Below are 22,933 nucleotides of genomic sequence, written 5' to 3' on the forward strand. Positions count from 1 at the left end.
TTTGTCTTACCAGTGACATAAAATAAATAAGGATAAGGACACAGGTACGTTGGTTAATAACAAGGAGGACAACCATCCAATTGAACCATAATTTGAGGAAAGGTATTGTTGTTTGTTTTTTTTAGTTTAAGCTTCCATTTTCACAAGGTATTGCACAAGTAAAACATTTACCCAAGTCGTCAATTTGGTTCACATTACTGAATGCACAAACTGGACAAGGCAAGTACACAAACAGGTACAAGGCGTGTGTAAGTCAGCTGTGGTAGGTTTATACGGAGCTGGAGATGACATGTACCACTTCCTACATCCATTTACAGGGAAAATGCTCAGCACAACACTTCACCAGATCCCACACGCCCAATCTACAGCTGCTGTAAACATGTGCTTGACGCGCACAAGCAATACTACAAGGGATAGCTTTGATCAGAACTAATTCATGAATTTTTATTAATTAAATTATTGAATTAGATATTAGGAATGAATATAGAATGAAATGTAAAAAACAAATAAAGCACTTAACTTGATTTTAAGTGTCATAGTTAAATTATCAGTAAATGTTAATCCAAAATTGAAATCCTAATGTTAAGAATATAAGCATGTGTGTTTTGTCGAGCTGCCAGCCAGCCTACTCCTCTCTGAAAGAGAAGAAAATTGACACTGTGCCAGTTCTGAATCTGTATATAGTTTGAACACCCATTTGAACAACTTGTACATGCTTCTATATTTGTTAGTTTGAGACGGTATGGCCAACAATAAGGCTAAAGACAATGACTGTCAGTGTCCTGCTGCTGCTCTCTCACATTTTCCATTAATTATGCCTGGATTTTTATAAGCCAGAGGATGTTTGATGTACCGTGACAGATTATCATAATAATGATGGATAGTGGACTCTGGCCAGGAGCAAAACATATTTTATCACAAGATTGGTGCCGCTCCCACTCCATAGAATAATGGACCCCAGACTTCATATATTTTTAAGTTGAAGTCAGCAGAAATGGAAAAACTACAACCAACTGTAAAACTAATACAGTCCACATTTGAGCATAATAAGTTCCAGTGCAAAGACGTCTTAAACACTTAATAATATGAAGCTCTCAGAGCTTATAATAATGTAATATTATAAGCTCTGAGAGAGTGGCCTTTGTTTTCAGACCCTGAATCCACAATTTCATTGCTGTATAATCTATGTTCAACTCTAAAAGTTACTGTAGGTGCTTCCTAAAGTTACTTTTAGAGTCACGTACATAAAATAAATAAATAAATATGATGGTTCTCTAGTAGTACATGACACATATTAATGCTTTGGTCTGTGTTTTTCAGAAGATGAGGTTGGATTTAAAAAGAATATCTTGTTATATTAAGGATATCATAGGATTATTAATACACTGCAAAAGAAAATACAATCTTAAGGAAAAGGTGTAAACTCTGACAACAAAGCCACTGCTTTACATTTCAACACTGTTTTCAATCTTTCTGGATTTCGCTTGACGACTTCTATTTGCATTTTAATCCTCATACAGCTAGCTTTTGTGTCCAACAGAATCAAATCAGTTTAATAAAAGACTGTTTTCAATATGCAGAATGAGCATGGCGACTCCTGAATTGACTGGAATTGCTTTCACACCTTCTCACGCTGAAACATTTGCATAGTTTTTTTTGGATGAGGCTATAGGTAATATTTTTTCCTTTCTTTGCATTTCTTGCTCTTGCACAACATACACGATCAACATACATTTAAACCAAATTTTAAGATTAAATTTGTCCTCTGCAGTTGACCCATCCCTCGACGTCGCGGGGAAACCGGAGTACCCGGTGGAAACCTACACAGACATGGGTAAAACATGCAAACTCCACACAGAAAGGCCCCGTCCAGGTGGGAATTGCTGCGCTGCTGAAGGAAACAATTAAACATAAAGTCTATATCAACTGCATGTGCAAACCTTACAAAGTTAGTCAGAATTAACCCACTTTTATCAATCCACGGGGTGACAGTGGCGCAGATACTAGAGCGGGTCGCCTTGTGACCTGAGGGTCAGTGAACCCTCGGGCGCACACTGTCTTTGTGTCCTTGGGCAAGATACTTCACCCACCTTGCCTCCAGTGTCTACGTACACTGGTGTGTGAATGAGAGTGTGAATGGGTGACTGGTTCCCAATACCCAGTCTCAAAAAACGGACGAGACTCCAACAACCCGCTGTTGAAAAAGTTGCAACATTGTAACGCAAGCGAGGCTAGGCTACAAACAAGCTAGGCTATCCGTTTACCTACATGAATATACTCTGGCCTAGGCTGTAAGCTCCAGTCAAAAAGCTTTTGGTAATGCCAAACTGGAGAAAATGTGCTGGGTTAAGGCGGGGGTTAAGCGGTTACAATGTAGCCTGCTGACCCGTGTGAACTGCCCGTCGGAGAGCAACACACTTCTCTTGTTAACGTTACCCCGATCCATAGCTGAAAAAAAAAAGCTATCGATAAAACATGACTCATAGAGGCTACAACAAAATGACTACCCACTTAACTGTTTAGTTGAGAGAGATGAGTCCCGACACATGCTAACGTTCACAAAAGGCAACCAGATACGCTTGTTTATTACTTACCCGTCCTGTGACCATGAACATGTTGCGCCTCTTCATCTGATGTATCTTGACATCCGTTACCCATCCTGAGATAAAGTAGTGATAAGTATGGAGAGGGATTATGGACCAAAAAAATGTAGATAGATGTCCGCAAACGTTAGATGCGGTGAACTGGTTCATTGGTTTTAAGTTGTGTTAAAAAAAATCTCTAGACAGTTGATAAGGATCAAATCCCAAGGTTTCCACATTCTTTGTGTATCTGTTCAGCTCATGTGCGGTCAAGAGTGCAATCTTTTGATGTAGCATCTTGAATTAAACTAGTTGAGACGCAGATACACTGTTGCACTAGCCAGCGGTGTTCAAAATGGCGGCTAGAACAACAGAAGTCACGTGACTGAAACGCATGCATAGGCGCTATATAAATGTGACCAGAAGGAGAGATCAACTCCCATGGACGGACAGGCTATAGAGACCCAGGGCCGATGAGAGTCTCTCAGCAGATGGGTCAAGATTGCAGAACGTCCAGTCCTTGTTGGAGCTTCAGTTCTTCTTGTCCAATCCCTGTAGGCCGTGTTCCTCCGTTTGATGTGATACAGGAGACACCATGTGAATAGTAATGAATAGACTTCAGATAAAAATAAAAATTCTATCATAAGACAAAGTCTGCAGAAAGAAGAACAGGAGGATAGCACTCAGTGTACCGTACTTCCCAGCAGTGTTTCTTCTAAGGTAGCTTTACTTCAGGCTGTGGGTTTGAGTTTTACCTAACTGACCTGATCATAAGCTAGTTTGAAGAGGTAGGTTTTGAGCCGGGTGTTTATTCCAAAAAACTGGAGCTTGGAGCTAAAGGCTCTTCCTCCTAAAGTCATTTTGGAGACTCAAGGAATCACTAGTAGCCCTGAGTTTTGAGTGCAGAGTGCTCTGGACAGAGATACTTTTTAATTTACTTTTTAATTTACGGTTTATTTATCTGCTAGAGAAAGTAAACATATTATTACTTTCTCTTGCAGGGAGAAAAAATACCTGGGGACCTCAGGAAAAAAGTACAGAGTTTCAGTGCCTGTGCAAATCTAAAAACTCCCCCAATTTTTACCTAGAAAAGTTGTTTTACACACTCTAGTCCAGTTTGAATGTATGTGTCAGGATTTGGTATTTTAAACTGTGTAATGACATTTAATGATTTTTTGGGCTTATGGTAGAAATGTAGCATTATTTATTTTAAACCCATGGCTACATCCGTCCCTTTGTAACCTTTTTGTATCTTGGAACACTAAACTCACCTTTCCTGTGAGAATGTGTGTTTTTCAGCTTGACTCGATGAATAAACACACAAAAAGCTTTTGTAGCTCAATAAGAGGTTACGCTTACCTTCAACCAGAGGACCCGGTGATATATCCATTCTACTGTGAGAGGCACTTACTTCCAAGTTCTTTTGCTTTCTAAAAGCAAAAAAAGCAAAAAAGGAATCCAGTTGAATCATACAGCAGCCTTAACTTCATGCCTTATGTGTACAGTAAAGTGTGCCAGATCAAACATAAATTCATTCATTGGGAACATACCAATTGATCTCCTTTGAACAAATAAGGTCTCAACAATCCCCTGTAAGCACTGTTGCATTGTCTTTATGATCAATTATGTGTGCACTCCAAAGACATGTCACGGTCACATTCAGGGCAATGTAGTTCTCCTTTTATGTAAGAACAGAAATCACCCTAAAGGGGTCTGACTGAGGGGTGGGGGTATTAGCCCCTTTACTGTATATCCATCTATTGAGCCATATGGACTAGACAGCATCCTTCAGCAGCAGCAGGTCCTGGTAATGAATCCTCCCCAGGAGGCTCCATCTTCACAGCACTATCAGAAAAGACCATCAGAAACACACAGAAGGACTCGCGGCAAAACCATCACTGTCACCGCACCAGAGATATGGACCTCAGTGCATCACCAAACCTGTCCTTTGTGTAGGCTATGAACACAAGTAGAGGTCATGACCCACAAGTCTAACCCACCACAGGGGGGGAGGAGGGTAGCCCCATTCCTTGCCATCAGGGGATTACAGTGGTGTTTACGCACTGGTTTAAAATGTGATAGCATCTGGAATTACTACAGATTACTGGAAAATGCCCAAATAATGAAACAGATGGAGATCTAAACTTAAAGGTGCATTATGCAACTTTTAAAGAAAAATAAAAGTTGATGTTAATATGTAGTTGGCCTTTCAGGGACTCAACAGATACTTCAGTGGTTAACATAGTGCCTTTACTTACCATGCCATTTATAGGTTTTAACTGCTGATTGAACCGCATCCATGGTTACGTATACATTCCACTGCGAAAACCTACCAGAAGCCTTAAAAAACCTGAAGTAAAATGGATCCTAAAGCGTCATAGAGGCCACCAAGATTGAAAGTAAAGGCACCAAGCAAACCACCTATACAGTCACTGAAAGGTCAGATACAAACTAATATCAACATTTTATTTACATAAAAAGTGTATAGTGCACCTTTAAAATATAGCTACAACATACAGGAGTTATTGTTGCACTATATGTACTGTACATGCTATTTATCTTCAGAAATCCTTTAAGTGAAATATCCAGCATAGAAAACTGGAATGAACAATAACTTGTAAAAAAGAAGCTGCATCTTTGGTGTTGTAGAAAAAAACAAAACAAAAGACATGACATATTAACTGTGTATTGAGCATGCACGTTTCCATGGTAACACCAAAGTTCATCCTTTATTAAGTTGCGCCAACAAACTCTAAGCTCTTAAAACAAGGTTAGACCAATGCCATCTCACACTCATCTCCATCTTGATAAAAGCACTTGTTTCACATTGTTTATTTTCATATCTGTGTGTGTTAAGAGTGGCATTGACTTGAACAAATATCTTCTTATAGCCAATATGAAAAGCTAAATGCCAGCATCTACGAAATGACTGGTGGCAATTCAATCATATATACTTATATTTAGATGATTTCATAAAGGTTTCACACAATAGGGGCTCTTGCCAGAAGTATACCATAACCACTCACAGTTGATAATTATTGCCAATATTATTCAATCATTTCGTTTTGCACACAGGAGCTTAGTCCTTGGTCTGAATAATTGGGTTCTATCCAATTTCCTCACCAACTTAGCCGACCTAGGGGCTTTGGCACAATGACTGTCAAGCAGGTCCGTGTTGAAATAAACCCATGTAAAGTTGAATTATAATAGTGATTGGGTGGCGGCACAGCTCCGCACTTCATCATTGACTCCAGATGGCGTGGGAAGCGTCCACCGCTCTCTTCATGTGTTAAGCCTGGGTTGTTGATGCTGCTGTGATTACTCTGCCAGCATTGATACTGTACGTGTCACTTCATCTCAATTCTCTGGCACCGCCAAGTCAGTCGCCAGAGATCACGTCAGACTTCACTGGATCAAATTAATTGCTTAACCTCTGCAAAAGCGGCTGCCAATAAATCAGAGTGGGAAACAGCTAGTCACGTCTGTAAAAATCGCTCGAGGTTGGTCTACCAGCCGGTGATTCACGAAATAGATCATGTCGCGACATATTGAAACACACAAATAACACCTGAAAGATTCTTATCTGACTCAGACCATTTGAATAAGGGATAAACTGATCCGATACCGGTATTAAATATCGGAGCCAATACTGGAAAAAATATGATATCGGGTATCGGCTACAAATATCCCACTGTGCTGATACAAGTTTTCACTCTCAACGCCTTAAAAAGACAAGTTTTATCACCTAAATCTAAGTCAGGGGTGTCCAAACTTTTTTTTCACTGAGGGCCACATACAGAAAAATATACAAACAACTGGGCCGCATTCAGTAGACGTCAGATATATAACTTCATCTCTATTGTATTAAAGTTAGCAAATTCAACAAACTCTATTAACTATGCTTTTGAATTGAATATGCTTAAAGCTTTCTATTCATAGATTTTCATTTAATATTTATATATAAAAAAACTTTTTTTTATTTTTTTTATTTACAGTGGACCAAGTAAAAGGGGGGCGCAGTTGGCCTGTGGGCCTTAGTTTGGACACCCCTGATCTAAGTGAATATGCATGCTGTATATAAAAGGGGAGATTCAGGAGAATTCAATCGCTGACCTCCGCTTTTGATCACCGTGCAAAATTCCGTGGTTAGCATCAGTATGCTAAAGCTGGCGGGAGCTAAAGCTAGCGGGAGCTAAAGCTAGCGGGAGCTAATGCTAGCGAAAACTAATCAAGGCTGGGTCAGAAACTATGACAGAAATAGCTAAAGTGGCCTAACAAAGAAATAACTCATCTAACATATTTGTAATGATCAAATCAATTTATGTGAGTTTATATTAATATAGGCTAACCTAAAACCTGTCATTTACCCAAGGATATTTTGTGTAGAGAAGTCCAGTGATCCTTGTTAAATGTTGTCCAAGAGTTTATTAATAGATATCACTGGTAATTGATCTGTAGTATCATGACAATACAATATGACTTTATTCATCTTAAAATGGAGAAAAGAGTCAATTCAATTTTTCACTCAGAGAAAACACACTTTTAAGAAAATATTGGCAGATACTCATATCGGTAGCAAAAAAGTTGGATCGGTGCATCTCTAATTTGAATGCTTTCAAAAAGACGCGCTGATCTTTATTCCAGATAACACTGTTTACGCGTGAACATTTGGGGATAATACCAGATTAGAAACATTGTAGATAGAGGCAGAAATCAGGAAAGAGTGCAATGAAAGTTTGCTTTTCTAATACCTTTGTCCCTGATGACTTTTGACCCCCAGTGTTGGATATTTCAAATAAGAAGATTCCTAGTTCCAAGTTGGCATTAATTCTGCAGTTCCTTCTCATTAGTCTGATCAAATTCCATCCACAAGGAAAACAAACTATTAGCTAGTAAAAACATACTGAACTAAAAGTCCAAATAAATACAATGAATAGATAACATTCTAAGAAACAACAAAACATGACACAAAGTAACATGATGAAAGCCAGAGGATACAGGATGGTTTATTTCCCTTGTCATACACCAACGTATAGAAGAACCCATATCCAATATTGTATTTCACTTCTATTATGGTTTCTTTGACTGTTGCTCCAATATGCAGTATCTCCTCAGTATTGCTAGAAAAATCCCAAGCTCACAGCTCAGAATATCACGAGAGACCGACTGATCCATCAAAATGAAAAACATGAAATAAAATAAACACAGAGGGCAATGGCCGTCAGGTGCTCCATGCTAACTCTATCCAGTGGGGATGAATGGGGATTTAAATGGTGCTGGTCACAGTCCGCTGCAGCTGCTTCACATCATCCCAGTATCAGTGCAGCCTGGACTTTACATTCCCCGCGCTCACAGGCATTTGGAGGTGGGGGATTTAGGTTCTGAGGCCGGTCAAGCACGAGCAAGCCGCCGGGATTAGAATAACATCCTGTCCGAGAGAGGACCTTATAGTCGTAAACCACGTGAGGGGAAACTGGAAAATATCTAGACATCAATAAAGCGGTGGAGGTCAGTAACTGTTTTGTTTCACAGTCAGTGGCGTGGGTAAATGAGTTGTTGTGGGGTAAATTGAGTGTCTTGCATCCTCCCCTGCCATCTCTCGCGGAAAAAAAAAGGAAAGAAAACACGCAAGAATGAGTGTTGCTGCCTCAGATTTTTTAGAAAGTACAATCATAAATACATGCCTTGTAACTTACGGGTTTGGAGGACAGTGTCATAACTCCAGTCATCATTTCTGTAACTTGAAAAATTTTGATCATGTACGTCGGAAAATTCTTCTTTCAAATCTTTGTAATATTCTTATTAAAAAATAATGCATGAAACAAATTCCAAAAAAAGAATGCACCCTTCCTTTAATTGCTTGTAAAGGTTTGTGGACAGCTGGACCTTGTGTCAGAATGTTCTTGTTTTGTTAAAACAAAGCATTGCAACTATTTCCTCATTATCATTCATCTGTTTAACCAAAAGCAAGTATTTTTCTAAAAAAATAGGCTGCATAACTCTGATCTTCAATTCTTATTATCCATTCAAGTTTCAAGGTTTTTAAAAAGTATTGCGTTTTACCCTACAGATATAAAAAAGCAACACAAAACAGTAAACATCATAGACTTGCAACCCTGTATAATTACCATTTTTGGTTTTGAAGCACACTATATGCTATTTTCAAAACAAATGCACCTCGGACTTGTCAAAGATTTTTTCGTACAGTAAAACATACATGCATACATATACATACCCCAGAGAATTCATTGATAGATGAGTATAAGATGAAAAGCATGCTTTTTTTCCTAAACCCACCTTGAATTAACCTCCTTAAGAGTTTAATACAGCGCAGCACCACATAATTCATTCAGGGATAATCCTTTCTGACACCCACACTGCACTACACATGGGTATTTCTGTTTACATACAGCAAGTATTTGACTCATTTGATTTCTACCCAGGTGATCAATTTTTCATGAGTTCCAACAATATGCATTTACTTCTTTTGTAGTAATGTGTTAGGTAACACTTTACATTACGGGCCGGTAAGTCCGTGGTACTTATAGTGGTAATTACTAGTAATAACAGTGGTACTTACAGTGTAATTACAGTGGTTCTTCTTGGTACTTATTATGGTGCTTACAGTGGTACCTACAGTGATAATTACAGTGGTAAGTACTAGTATTTACAGTGATAATTTTAGGTTATTATTGTGGTACTAAAAGTCATAATTACTAGTAATTAGGATTAGGGTCAGGGAGACACAGAGTTACCACTGTATCTCATTACTAAGAGATACAGTGGTAACTCTTAGTAAGGAAGGTTATACTTCTATGTACTTTGATACTTTAAATGATAGTTTCTAGTAGTTTCAGTGATACATCTATGGTACTTCTTGGTAATTCAAGAATACTACAGCAGCAATTCATAGGTAGTAAATGTAGTACTTCTACAAACAGACATAATTTCTAGGATTGTGTGACTATAAAACAACATAAAACAGCATTAGGGGAAACAAGAAGTACAACCTTCATTACTAAGAGTCACCACTGAATCTAGAAGCACATAACTTGTAATTCTCACTATAGTATCCTTTAAGTACCACAAAAAGTACCTAGAATTACCACTGTAAATACCAAGGACTTACCGGCCCGTAATATTTGTATTGTCATGGCGACGTGAAAACAGGAAGTGACCTCCCTCTCTCCTGGTGCAGCTGAATTGTTTGCCTTTTTCAGCGAACCACGTTGTTTTTCTGGATACTTTTGTACGTCTTTACCGTGTTTTTGTGAAGGTTTGGTGGATTTGTTTACTTTGAGAGTCCAAAATGGTCCTGAAGAAAGCAGCTTTTTGAAGGTAAACAAACTGCTAGCTTATCAGCTAAACCCATTTGAGATCTACAAACATCTTCTTCTGAGACGCTGAACAGTGAAGAGGCACAAAGAGCCCCCACACCTGCAGCACGGAGGAGGCGTCACAAGAGGAGCTACAGGAAACAACAAAAGGGACCAACGAGGAGATGGTGATAGACTGTGGAGGGAGCTGTGCAGGAGGAAGAGGAAGGACGAGGTGGAGCTGACCAGTGCAGGACACCACGCTCTGAGACGGGGACAAGCCCAGGAGGCGGTGCACCGTTTCAGATGATCAGAGGAGACAGAGGGCAGCTACAGTTTCTCCATCCTCCAAGGTCATGCGGTTGGAGTGGCTGAAGGACAACGAGATCATCGACCCGGCCGAGGACAGGAACTTCTACATCACCGTGGACACAACCTGATCATCAAGCATCGTCTACGGATTTCCCATCAACCAGTGCTCCTCCTGTGACAAAAACAGTGAAGATGGCGGCCGCGACACAACGATCTTTCACCAAAGAAAAAAAAGAGTGGAAAAAGAGTGGTGCGCACTGAATGGGTGCTGCTGCCGGATGCTCTCTCATCGAATGCAATTTCTCCATCTGTGAGATCAATAAAGTATCATCTATCTATCATCTATCTAATGTAAAGTGTTACCATGTGTTTTTATACCTATTATTATCATCTGTATTTTAATGACTTATATCTTGGTCGCTGACTTTTAGAGGCGTCGCTCTTGCCATAGTAAGCAAGGTGGGTATAGAAATTCTTTACATAAGACACAAATGAATGAAAGAGCAGCGCATGAGTCTCTGGGGCCACAGAGCATCAACGGGGCCTGCGGGCAGAGACAGGGAGAGACATGCAGAGTGTAAAGGAAGCCGAGAGCTGCTGAAGTAATAGTCAAGGTTAGGTTTCATCTCCGTCTTTGTGCGTCACGGCCTTCAAAATGCATAGTGAAATTATATATTAATGCATACATAAGAGGGAAAACGAGGTGACTCCGGGCATTAACGAAGTTGTTCCCTGAGTTATTAGACATGCAGTGGACGTACAGCGTTCACAAAAGGTATTACTGTACAATGTGTGCAAAAAAACACTGAGCAAAAATAAAGTCTCAGGATCCCAGTGTTGGCAACAATCTAACCTCCTTGGGGTATTACCACACAGAATGAAAATAAACTGCATGATCAAGGATAAGAATATTCAGAACCAGCAATAATGTAAAAAAAAAAAAAAAATGCTGTAGTAGCAGTTATATAGAAAGGTTGATTCTTTAACCCTTTTCCAACTCCTCCGCAGCAAATATTCTAAAGACCATTCTTTTTTATTTGGATTCATTGACGTTATATATTGACAGTGTAATGTTAACCCGAACCTTCTTGTTTATATGCAGAAAGGACCTGAAAAATACTCTATATTTCCCAAAAAGTGACAAAGTTTCAACTGTTTTTTTTTTTAGAAGTGCTTGATTTTTTTCTTTATATTACACACATATAGAGAAACAAACCAAAACACATACAGCTTTCTTTTCAGTATTTCTGTAAGCGTAAGAGTTTTCTCACACATTAAATGACTTCGGTTAAATGGTACGCCCTTTAACTAGAGTATGAAAAAAAAAAAAAAGACACACAACATGAGACATGGGGCCAGGAGGACAACTCGGGAGACAAATGATAGCAGTGACACTTACAGAGAGCTCTTTTCATGCTGTTGAGGCCCCTATGATGATTCATCTCTGCGCTCGCCCATTAGTATTATTATTTTCTATCTTCAATTGAATTCTCGTAATGGCACATTTAATACTATTGAAACGGGACTAAGTGTGCGAAATGACTTCAAAGTTTAGACCGATCAACCAGTTAGCCGTTTTATCTTTCAGTGAGCCTTTCCAATTCACTGAAGTGGAATCAAAACGTAAACGTAAAAGAGGTATTGTACATGTAGGTTGTAAGTATTGTAAACATAAAGAGAAAACTATAAATGTCACTCTAAAATCATGAACAAAAATCTTAAATAGAAGAAAAAAATGGTAAACGTAAAACTTTAATTCATGATTCTTCTTTTCATGCTTTCACTTCACAAGTTATGTTTACAAAAGCTACGGTTATGATGCATTTATTTGTTTACATGTTTAAGCAGACCCTAATTTGACGCTATAGTTTTTCATTACACTGTAAAATTCTTTTAACTCAAAAAACTAATTCCAAGGGCATCCAAGAACTTTGTTTTGAACCAATAACAAGTTTACAGTGTAGTCAGCTTTGAAATTTGAAATTCACTTCTTTAGACAGTTCAGTTCAATTGTATTGGCTCTGTGCACTAGAGCTAACGGTAACAACGCCGTAACTTCTGGTTCCATTCCAGCACGTCGGAATAAAAGCATAAAGGTACTTGTTACATAAGAATATAATTTAATACACACGTTTTAAGTGCCACTGTAGTGCAATCGAAACACATGTCCGCTCTGACTTTATTCTGTGACAACAATAAAAAAAGGGTTAGAAGAAGGTTTGCACTTGTTGCAGCGTGAGCAGATAAACAGTGAATTTTAAAGGATAACTCGCCCCCCCAGCAGCAACAGCTTAACGTTTAGACATAGCTAGCAGCAGAGCTAACGTTAGCATTTGACCTGTTGTACAAAAACAACATACCTTAGAAAAGTTCCATGCTATCACTGCTCCATGGGACAAAGGAACAAAAAATGAACATCCCAAGGCTTTTGTCATCGTAGCAACTTCACCGTTACTTCGCCCAGGGCCGAGCTGAGACGAGCCGGAGCCGTGGAGTGAGGGGAGAGATAGTACAGGCTGCAGAGCAAGGACGAGCCAAATCATCCAAAAATAACTTTCTTTCAGTTGAGATATTGATTGTGTTTTGACTGTTGATAGTCAGACGTAAAAAAAAAAAAAATTGAACTAATGACCTGCTGAACGAACTAATGAATGAGGCGGTGCTTTTATTTTGCCATGCTAGCAAAACCAAGTAATTTCTTGGGCGCCGAGGTTCCCGTTAGCTTAATGCACAGAGTCATATAGGTTGACATAACTGTTTTCAGTTGTCTGAAGTGAAAAACATCAGTTACAATCAGGGCCATAGCCAGGATTTACAAAACAGTGAGGTCCGGATAATTCTTTAAACCTGGGGGTCTGGGGGTCCTCCCCCAGGAATTTTTTAAAGATTCAGATATAATTTCCTGTATTTTAAGTGATCAAAAACACTTTAGCCATTTTGAAAAATTGCTTTTTGTTGCACCGTTTGGGACCAGGAGGCCTGAGTGAATGTGTGAGTGAGTGGATGGTAGTCGGACATGCAGATGGTGCAGACTGGCCTCACTTCCATCAGTCGACCCATGGGCAGTGGGTGCAGCCGTGCACCCCCTGAAGTGTTAGGTGACGAGTCACGTACCCCCTACTTTGACATGATGAATATCACAAAACAAAATATCTATTTAACATCTATTTCATCCATTGTTACTGTGAAGCAGGTTTTCCAAACAGTTTTACTCGCCTGAGTGAGAGGCAATAAGAATGCCTTGTCCTAAATAAATACTAACATATTAAATGAAAATGTCCGTTTTTAATTGTTTTGAAAACGAGGCTGTGGGTGTGAATGGGTAAAGCTGAGGGTTTTGCTTTGGCTCATTCTGAACATCAGACTCTGCGCTCTGGCCCCGCCCCCTCTGCGTCGCCCTCACTGTGTCAAACCACTGGAGCTACAAAGGTGAATGCGCTGGTTTAAGCTCTCATTAAAGCGAAGATCATTTACACGCAGGACAATCTTTGCATGAGACAGAAACAAAGTGAGCAGCAGAGGAGGAGGCGATGATGAGGCACAGACGCTTCTCCTTCTCCTCTCGCTCCTCAGATCAGAATGAGGAAAACTCCTGTTGTAAATCGAGGTCACCGTGACGCCGCTCGCACTGGCTCCTCTCTCTTTATGACAGAGAGCATGGAAATTGCATCTCAATCAAACTTTGGCGCGGTTCATGCGCTGCTGTTGTAGTGAGGCTGACGCACAGCCTCAGCCGCGCCTCCGCCTCCGCCGAGTTTTACGCACTCGGGTCCAAAGCGGCTCATGAGGTCCGGTTTCAGAGTGGACACATTTAGGTTCAGAACAAGCTCATCCACGTCTGAACTAGAGGCTCTTCCGCCTGTTGAAGCGCGTGTTTACAACATTCATTTGCGCAGGATTCAATGTGTAAAAAAAAAAAAAAAAAGCTAAAATTTTTACCGAGGTCCGGACCTCGGTGACCTCAATGGTAGATACGGCCATGGTTACAATTGAAAGCAGTTATGTCAACCTAAAAACACAATTGAACTGAAGAAGTGAATCTCAAATTTCAAATTGTAAACTAGTTATTGGTTCAACATAAAACAATTTGGCAGCCCTTGGAATTAGTTATTTGAGTTAAAACATTTTTACATTTTACAGTAGAAATTGTACTTTCAGTGAATAAAAAACAGTAAAACAGTCCACTAAATTGATGCAACTGGACATTTTCTTACTGAGGTGGCCTATGTTTTGAGAGGCATCGAATTCTCAATAAACGGCTAAGACTGGACTAAATAATAAGTTAAAGATGTAATTTTAAATTTTCAGAGGCCCCATGGGTCCCTGAACCCTACTTTGGGAATCACTTGATTTAGACAGCCGACAATATTTGGAAAATCATTGCAAAGATTAGAATTCATGGAAGTGGACTTATTATATGACATTACAGTCTTCAACGCTTCTTTGCTTTTATCTCAGTCTTTTTTTCCCTAATGTCAAAAAGACAGGAATTTACTTGATCTGAACCAGTGACCTCAGCAAAGCCAAACCAAATGTAGCCCCCGAAGCCTCCATAATGGACAATTAGCAGAGAGTGGGGCTGTGTATGTTGTCCAAGGCCTTTGCGGGCTGTCTCCCTGCAGCCACAGAACTTCAGGCCTTGGCATTTGAACATGGCACTGGAAGACACGGCCTAATTAGTTCCCCAGGAAAGAGCAATCCATCTTCCTTAAGGAACGGACGTGTCCACTGCCCCCATTGTGGTCAGTGAACTTTAAATGAGAATGTCTTAAGCTCAAGAGAGTACACAAGTAGTAAACAATAAACTTATAAGTATGTACAGCAACTTGACTTTGTTGTCTGCTCATTACGACACATAAATATATACTTTATAGAAAATGACACAAAATAATAACGTGCTTTGTAACATTCGACCACAGTTTGGGAGCTAAAAATATTAAATTGTGATTTATTATGTTTTAACTATGGAGTAAATATGGGCACCAGATGCCAAGGCAATCTGCTTAATTAATTCTGATGGCATTGGGAACAGAAGCATTCTACTTAAAGCATGACTTATTTTACAAACACGTCGAGAACCTTAAAACATTGAGTTAGATGATGCGGCAGTGGGATCGCTCCATAGGCAGAGAGTGTTTAGATGGAGTTTGCTGACAGATGGTACAGACTCCAGATTGGGTTGGTCAGACACTGTTGATGTCTGGGCTCTCTGGGATGTCTGCCATAACATTATTAACATGTGGGTCATGTATGGTGCTAGGCCATGTGTCAATTTGAACTGAATTCTCAAATGATTTCATGAAGGCAGCAAAATGCAAAAGAAACAGGCTATGCATTTAATTTCAAAAGATGACTGCAAGAACCTGTATGGTGCTTGACGTTAAAGAGTGGCGTGTGGGGCAGTTATTTTTCAAAGTGACCAATTCAGTTTGAGTAAACTGAATCTGAGCCATTTCCGTTTTCTTTAGCATCAGCATTTCCAACATGCACAACCTGCCTGTATTAAACCTGCAAAATAACTGCCACAAAAAAGAGAAAATTGGAGAGATCAGAATAGTTTTAATAATATATACACTGTGTTCCAAATTATTATGCAAATTGTATTTATGTGTCATGAAGGTTAATTCTTTTTTTTTTTTTTAATTAAACTCATGGATGGTATTGTTGTTTTTTGAATCACTGAAATCAATCTCAGACGCCTGTGATGATTAGTTGTCAGGTAAGCCCAGTTAAGGGAAAAACCACTGAAGGACGTTCCACATTATTAAACAGACCACCATTTTCAAGCAAAAAAGGAAAGAAAAAGGATCTCTCTGATATAGTTGAATGCCTCGGGCTAGGTAAGAAAGCATCCAATATTTCACAAAAGCTTAAAGGGACTAGATGCAAGTTGGTCATTTTATACTCACTACTGCCACCTCAGGTCTCACACGTAACTGCAGCTTCTATATTAAGCTCGTGCATGATTGCAATTGACTCTGTGCACTAGAGCTAATGGTAACAACGCCGCCCAAGAAGTAACTTCCAGTTCCGTTCCAGCACGTCAGAATAAAAGCACAAAGCTCGTCTCATTCATTAGTTCAGCAGGTACTGGCTACATAAGAGTGTAATGAAATACACACATTTTAAGTGCCACTGTAACACAACCGAGGCACATGTCTGACTTTATTCAGTGACAATAATAGTTAAAAAGAGGTGAAGCTAAGCAGCATGTTTACGATAAGGACCAGTCTTTAGAGCTGGAGCCGCGGCTGCTGTGTGTGTCAGGAGCAACAATGGGCGAGCGAAGGGAGAGATAGTACAGGCTGCAGAGCAAGGAAATCATCCAAAAATAACTTTCTTTCAGTTGAGATATTGATTGTGTTTTTTCTGTTACTAGTCAGACATTAAAAAAAAGTTGAACTAATGATCTGCTGAAAGAACTAATGAATGAGACGGTGCTTTTATTTTGCCGCGCTAGCAAAACCGGAAGTTGAATTTGAACCCGAATTAACAACATTTTGAGTGACAGTGCAGGATTTTAGAGGCAGTTGTGGTGAACAGGTCTGGGCTCATTCTACACCTTAGGTCATTGCTGGAGCATGTAGGGGGAGGAAAATACATAATTTTAACATTTTTACACTCTGCATAGTCCCTTTAAGCGCAGAGACTTGTGGCTGATTTAGAGCACACACAGGTTTGTGCAGATAAAGGCACAATGAGGACATCAGATTAAGAGAACAGCTGCTACAAAGCAGCAAACAGGTATTTGAAGCAGTTGGTGCCTTTGGAGTCTCCCGAACATCAAGGTGTAGGAACGTAAAAGCATTCAATTAACAGTCTTGTTCACTGATGAGTGCCGTTTAACCTTGGATGGTCAGATGGATGGAGTAGTGGATGGTTGGTGAATGGCCACCATGTCCCAACAAGGCTGTGACATCAGTAAGGAGGTGGCAGAGTCATGTTTTGGCCTGGAATCATGGGGAGAGAGCTGGTCGGCCCCTTTAGGCTCCCTGAAGGTGTGAGGAGGTGTCCCCACCAATAGTAACACCAAACCTACACCCTTGCCTACACCCTATTGAAAACCTTTAGAGCCTCCTCCATCAAAAGGTCTATGAGGGTGGGAGGCAGTTTTCATCCAAACAGCAGTTCTTGGAAGCTATTCTGACATCCTGCAAATAAATCCAAGCATAAACTCTTGAAGCTGCTATCAAATAAGGGGCCTATGTTGAAATGTAACTTCACCTTTAAAGCAGAACTACGTAGTTCATGCCCGTAGAGGCCTTGCCTGGATCCGCCATACTCCTCCCTGTCCATTCCACGCAGGGAAGCAGGGAGCAATTGGAGCAGTTTGAACGGGGGGGCCTAGCACACACAGATTGTCAGTGAAATAAACCAATTAGCTGACGTGACGACAGCCGTAGTCCAATTCAAAAAATAGGAAGTGAATTTAAACTCACGCGGAGAACGCAAGGCAAAATCCTCGACTATCCATGATTACTTTTGGCTAATGTTAATGTTAATTGAACTAACAACGTAGTGGTGCAGCGAGTGACGCAACCTTGTCATTTCTCTGTGACAGTCGTGATTGGTTCGGCTAGGCCTTAGCCGCCAATCATCAACTTGTTTACCGTGTGTGACCAGATCGGGTGTGGTTTATCAGGCTAGTAGAGGCCACAAGTGTCACTGCAGTTGTCATAGCAATTTGCGTTTTTTTTTTTACTCATTCATTGTAAATACTACACTGACAGAAAAACAAAGGGAGAGAGGGTTATTGTACATACAATTACACAATGGAGAGATTTTTTTAAACAAAACTTGGCTGTAAATACTGTTTAAGTGGCGCTAACCCTCAGTTAGCTTTGCCTGTTAGCTTCTTTTTTGTGATTCCATTAATGTGTATAAAGTGCATTTGTGGTTTTCTAGCCAGAGACACCAGGGGAAGATGAAAGACACCTCAAACATCCCATTAACCCTTGTATTACCCCCAGAGGGACTAAGAAAATGATTTATTCAGGAAAACAAGTTACTTAGTTCTTCTTTAAGATGTTTTGGATTTAAATATCTTTTGATTGAACGCTGAAAATTTGACAAATTACAATTTTCTGTTCTTTACAACCTATAAAATGCATTGAAACACGTAATTTGGAACAGTACATTTTAAGACTGTCATTGTTGACAATTTAGAAAATCTAAGAAAAACATCATTTGGAACGTGGTGTAATATGAAGCCAGGACTGTTATTGTGCATTGACTGGCCAATTCATTGCAAAGGTCGATTTTCCTCAAGCTATATTGAACATCCCTCACAAAGCATTTATTGTTTGCAATACAAATATCAGCAAGTACCACAAAAAACCTTTCATGATCAATATAATTAATAGCCCAAGGACGTTACATACACATAATCATCGACATGTAATTAACATTAAATGAATGTACACCTACTTTTGAGGACATGTATTTAGCTCTGGCAAATGTTCTTATTCATGGCCGATTTTCAAGGCAATGCACCTGTGAACGGGAAGAAAAAAATCACTTTTGATTCCAAGCCACATATGCTGTTAGTCCATTAAGTCCATCAACATCTGACTTTGTACCAACACCACTCTTTGCACATTGAGTATAATTTCTGGAAAAAAACAAACAAACAAAAACTACAGACTGATTTGTGTCATACTGTTTTAAGCCTTTTGGGTTATAGTCACTTTTTCTGTATCCTTCTTTGTAAAGCACAGTGGCAACATGTGCAACAACAACAACAAAAAACAATTTCGATCATTTCATTTGAGTCTGGTTATTAGCTGGTCATTGCAGCAGGTGAAGAAATGTTTTACATTCAAGTCAGTCATGGTTCACACATGGTTTAAGGCAATTACCGCTTTGCTTATATTAATTCCCCCAATGCAATTGTAGAGATAATTGTCGAGCTGTAAGTGTTGGAAAGTAAAATGCCTGATTATGCAATACATGTGTATAGTTTTTTTGTAGCCATAACAAGAAGGGACTGACCCTATTGTCCCTTTTGTGTTGCTATTTTACAGAAATGCAACTACATTTGTGAAGACCTACCAGTTTTCCAGACAACGTGTCAACTGAGATTGTTTCATGACATTGCTTCACTCCAACATGTTGAAGAAGTTTACAAAACAATCTAAAGCTGTAAAATTAATACTATTAGGCAATTTATAAATAAGAATACATATCTACACAAGCATGCTATTTCAAATGTGCTTTAGCAAAAAAAAAAAAAAATGACATCAGGGCATTGTAAGATTCTCCATGGAAATGACAGTTGTCCGATGGGGTGAGCGTTGGCGGCAGCTGTGGTTGGACCTCACCAATGGATCTGTTTCAGCCTCAGAGAGTCCAAGCAGACATTTGTTCATTTTCACTGTATAATGCACTCAACACATTTCCAAATGGAACAAAAATTAAACAAACCGTGTGGTTGTTGATATGTCTCCCATCAGATATGTCTATTATGTCTATTATCATCCAGCATATATGTTTAAATAATTGTTTTAATCCGTCCATTGTCCCTTACAACTAAGAAAAAAAACAGTATTGGAGCGTTTGGAAACAATGGCCAAGGAAATTGGTTTGTTCTTTTAATTAAGAAAGACAAAAACTCAGTAAACCTGAGGCTGCTCTGACAACCGAGCTCTGTGAATCTTCACGTTATACAAAAGTATGTTTTTCGGCATTGCTTCATGGGCAGTTTCTTTCTCCCTTTCACCACCTTTTTCTATTTTGATATGTATCTAGAATATGTGCTGCCAGTGATAGCATTGACAGAAGTTTTCAAAAGATTCAATTGCAGTTAAAATCCTCATGAAATTCTTGTGCCCCTTTGAATCACAGTCCGTTATCTGCAATGAACTGTCAGGTCATATCTGTCTTTGTACAGCTACAATAGAGCTTGTGAGGTCCTATGTCTGTAATCTAAATCATAAAACTTTTTTCCCCCTTTTATCTAATTGCAAATGCATCCACCAGGCTGCCTCCCTTTCTACCGTTACCCCATTGTGTGCCTATTCATATTTTTTGCACTAAGGGTTTGTGAGAAATGCCATTATCTATTGCAATTGATCTTGGTACAGCTTACCTTTAAATGTACTTCAGTTAACATATAGAAAATAAACATACTTGTGGCGCACACCTAAAACTACATATACATACAAGACAAACCATTTTTTTTTTTTAAATATATTGTTTTAAATCCCAGAGGTTTTGTAAACAAGCTTTTCTATTGTCCACGTACAACCGTTGGCTCTCATTAATTCTGTGTCATCGGGTTCATTGTAGCCTAAAGTGATGTCTTCGCCTCTGCAGTTGTTTGGTTTGGTGTTGTTCTGGGCAGGCTGAACTTAGTTTGAACTTGATTTGCATAAAACATGCAATTAGGCAAGGTGCTGCTAAGCAAACTAATGTGCTCGACAACTGAGTTTACAACTGTGTCCATCCATTATCCATGAAGTTGGCTGTGAGCAATAAAATGATAATTCACAGATGGACCTGTGGCAGAGCACTTTTACAAATCGCAGTGGTATCTTAGCCTCACCACGTGTTTTGGCTCACAGCAACAGGTATGTAATAATGACTGGGAAGATTAGAGAAGTGAGGAAAGGCTGAGTTTTGTTTCCCTTCATCAGAGCGTGCAGGCTAAACTCAGATATTGATTTTCCAACCAAAAAGACAGTCCATGGTGCGGCTTTCCCCCCTTTTCAACTTCTAATGACTTTTTTTTTTTTTTTTTTTTTAAAGCTTGGAGTAATATTCACAGCATAGACCACGAATAGTTCTCTTTCCAGACTGGTTAGCTCCTCTTCAGCACTGACAACAGTAATACGGTCTAGCGGCTAGATATAGGCCGCAGAACCTAGCCATTCGTGGATAAGATTACTGCACATTTGGCAGAGCACTTTTCAGTTCTTATTGATTGGTGTCTATATGGGACATTAAACCAGGTAAAGTGGGCACATAAACAGTTTGCAGACTCCTCCCTTATAGTGGATTATATGCCACATTATATGGACAGCAACATGTTCAGCTCTGTTGCCCCAATGTTGCAGTTGACACGGCCATCTTGAGATCAGCAGACTTATTGTTTCAGTGGGAGTGCAAGGACAATGTTTATAGAAAATGAATAAATCAGCAAATGTCATTGTTTTCTACTTTTTCCTCATTGTCATGTACACTGAGAATAGTGTGAACCTAAAGCTATGTGGATTAAATCAGTGGGAGATGGAATTACTATCATCACGTTGCACTAAAGGCTAGGCAACTCAATGCGCCTGGCGAAAGAAGCTACAAACAGGTTAAGTTAAAACAAAGCACATATAAGAAACATCGAGACAGGAAATACACAGTACACCAAGGCAGATGCTGGATTTTTTTCTTGGGTATGGGAGGGGCGGTTGAGGAAAGTGTGTGAACGCGTTATTGTGATTGCTTAACATCACTTTTGAATGGAATGAATAAATAAAATGAAATGAAATGAAAAATGAACGCAGACACAGAGGGATTGGGGCGTGGCTAGAGAGGGGATGTGTGTGCATTTATTCACATAGTCCATGAAATGAATGTCGTGAATGAATGTTTGTAAAGATAGTCACAAAAGCCTCAGTCCGTATCTGGTTTAGCTCCGTGACTTGACCTTGAGTGGGAAATGTTGACTGCTTAGGAGAGATAAGAGGTCCAGCTGCTCACCTCCTCTCAGGAGGAAAACAATAATTCCAGTATTAGTTCATGAATTCATAATAAATGATCTTTTACTTAGTCTCAGCATTAGTTCAGTTCTCCAGAGCAGGTAGTTCCCTCCACCGTTCATCCCCTAAAGAACTAAGAGAACATGTTGTTTAAAACCTCAGTTAATTGTCAAATTTGTTGTAGTTAAACTCTTCATATCATATGCATAAAACTATTCGATCAAAGCTAGCTATTTGTAGCATCTTGTGCTGTTGTTTGTAGTTTTTCGAGCTTGTGCAGGACTCCACAGAAGTCGCAGCTTTGTGACTTCTATCACATCAACTTGAGCTTAGTGTTCCACCAGCTGACAAACTCAATCGAAATATATATCCATGTGTATAATGTTATCCTTCATTATTAAAATGTATGGTGCTAATTTGATTGGCTTAAATTCACAGAGCGTGGTCCAATACCAATAGCCTCATAATAGATAGACTGCATGAAAGAGCACATTATCCGCTTGCTTTAGAGAAGCCATCCTGGAGCTTGTCTGTCGCCAAAGGCTTTACTGGGCCACTGCTGCACAGATCAATACATGGTTTACAGCTGTGATATATCGACAAGGGCTGTGCACAAAAGAGAATTCAATGACTTTATTCAATTGAATATATCTTTGAAACATATTGGGACGTTCTGAAGGATGAAGAGAGTTATTGCTGATGTGTTGGTAAGATAATCATGACACAACTGTGGGTTTTAAATGCTCCCATCAGATGATCAAAAACATAACGGTTTCCTCGATCATTAACAGATCTCATGAATTCAATTGATTGCTTTAGATATGCAAATCAAGCCATAGTCGTGACATAAAGTAAGTATTCTTTTCCTGTCTCGGATGTCTTAAATAAATGGCATCAGACGATAATCGACATATTATTTTTGCCCATTAATGAAAGAGTACTTATTTTTTTTAGAATAATTCTAGTTGTGATAGGGGCAGGGGCGACAAAAGCCTGGCTCAGCATGAAAATGACAATGAGACAAAAATACAGG

The sequence above is a fragment of the Gobius niger genome (assembly GCF_951799975.1).
Source record: "Gobius niger genome assembly, chromosome: 20".
NCBI lineage: Eukaryota > Metazoa > Chordata > Actinopteri > Gobiiformes > Gobiidae > Gobius > Gobius niger.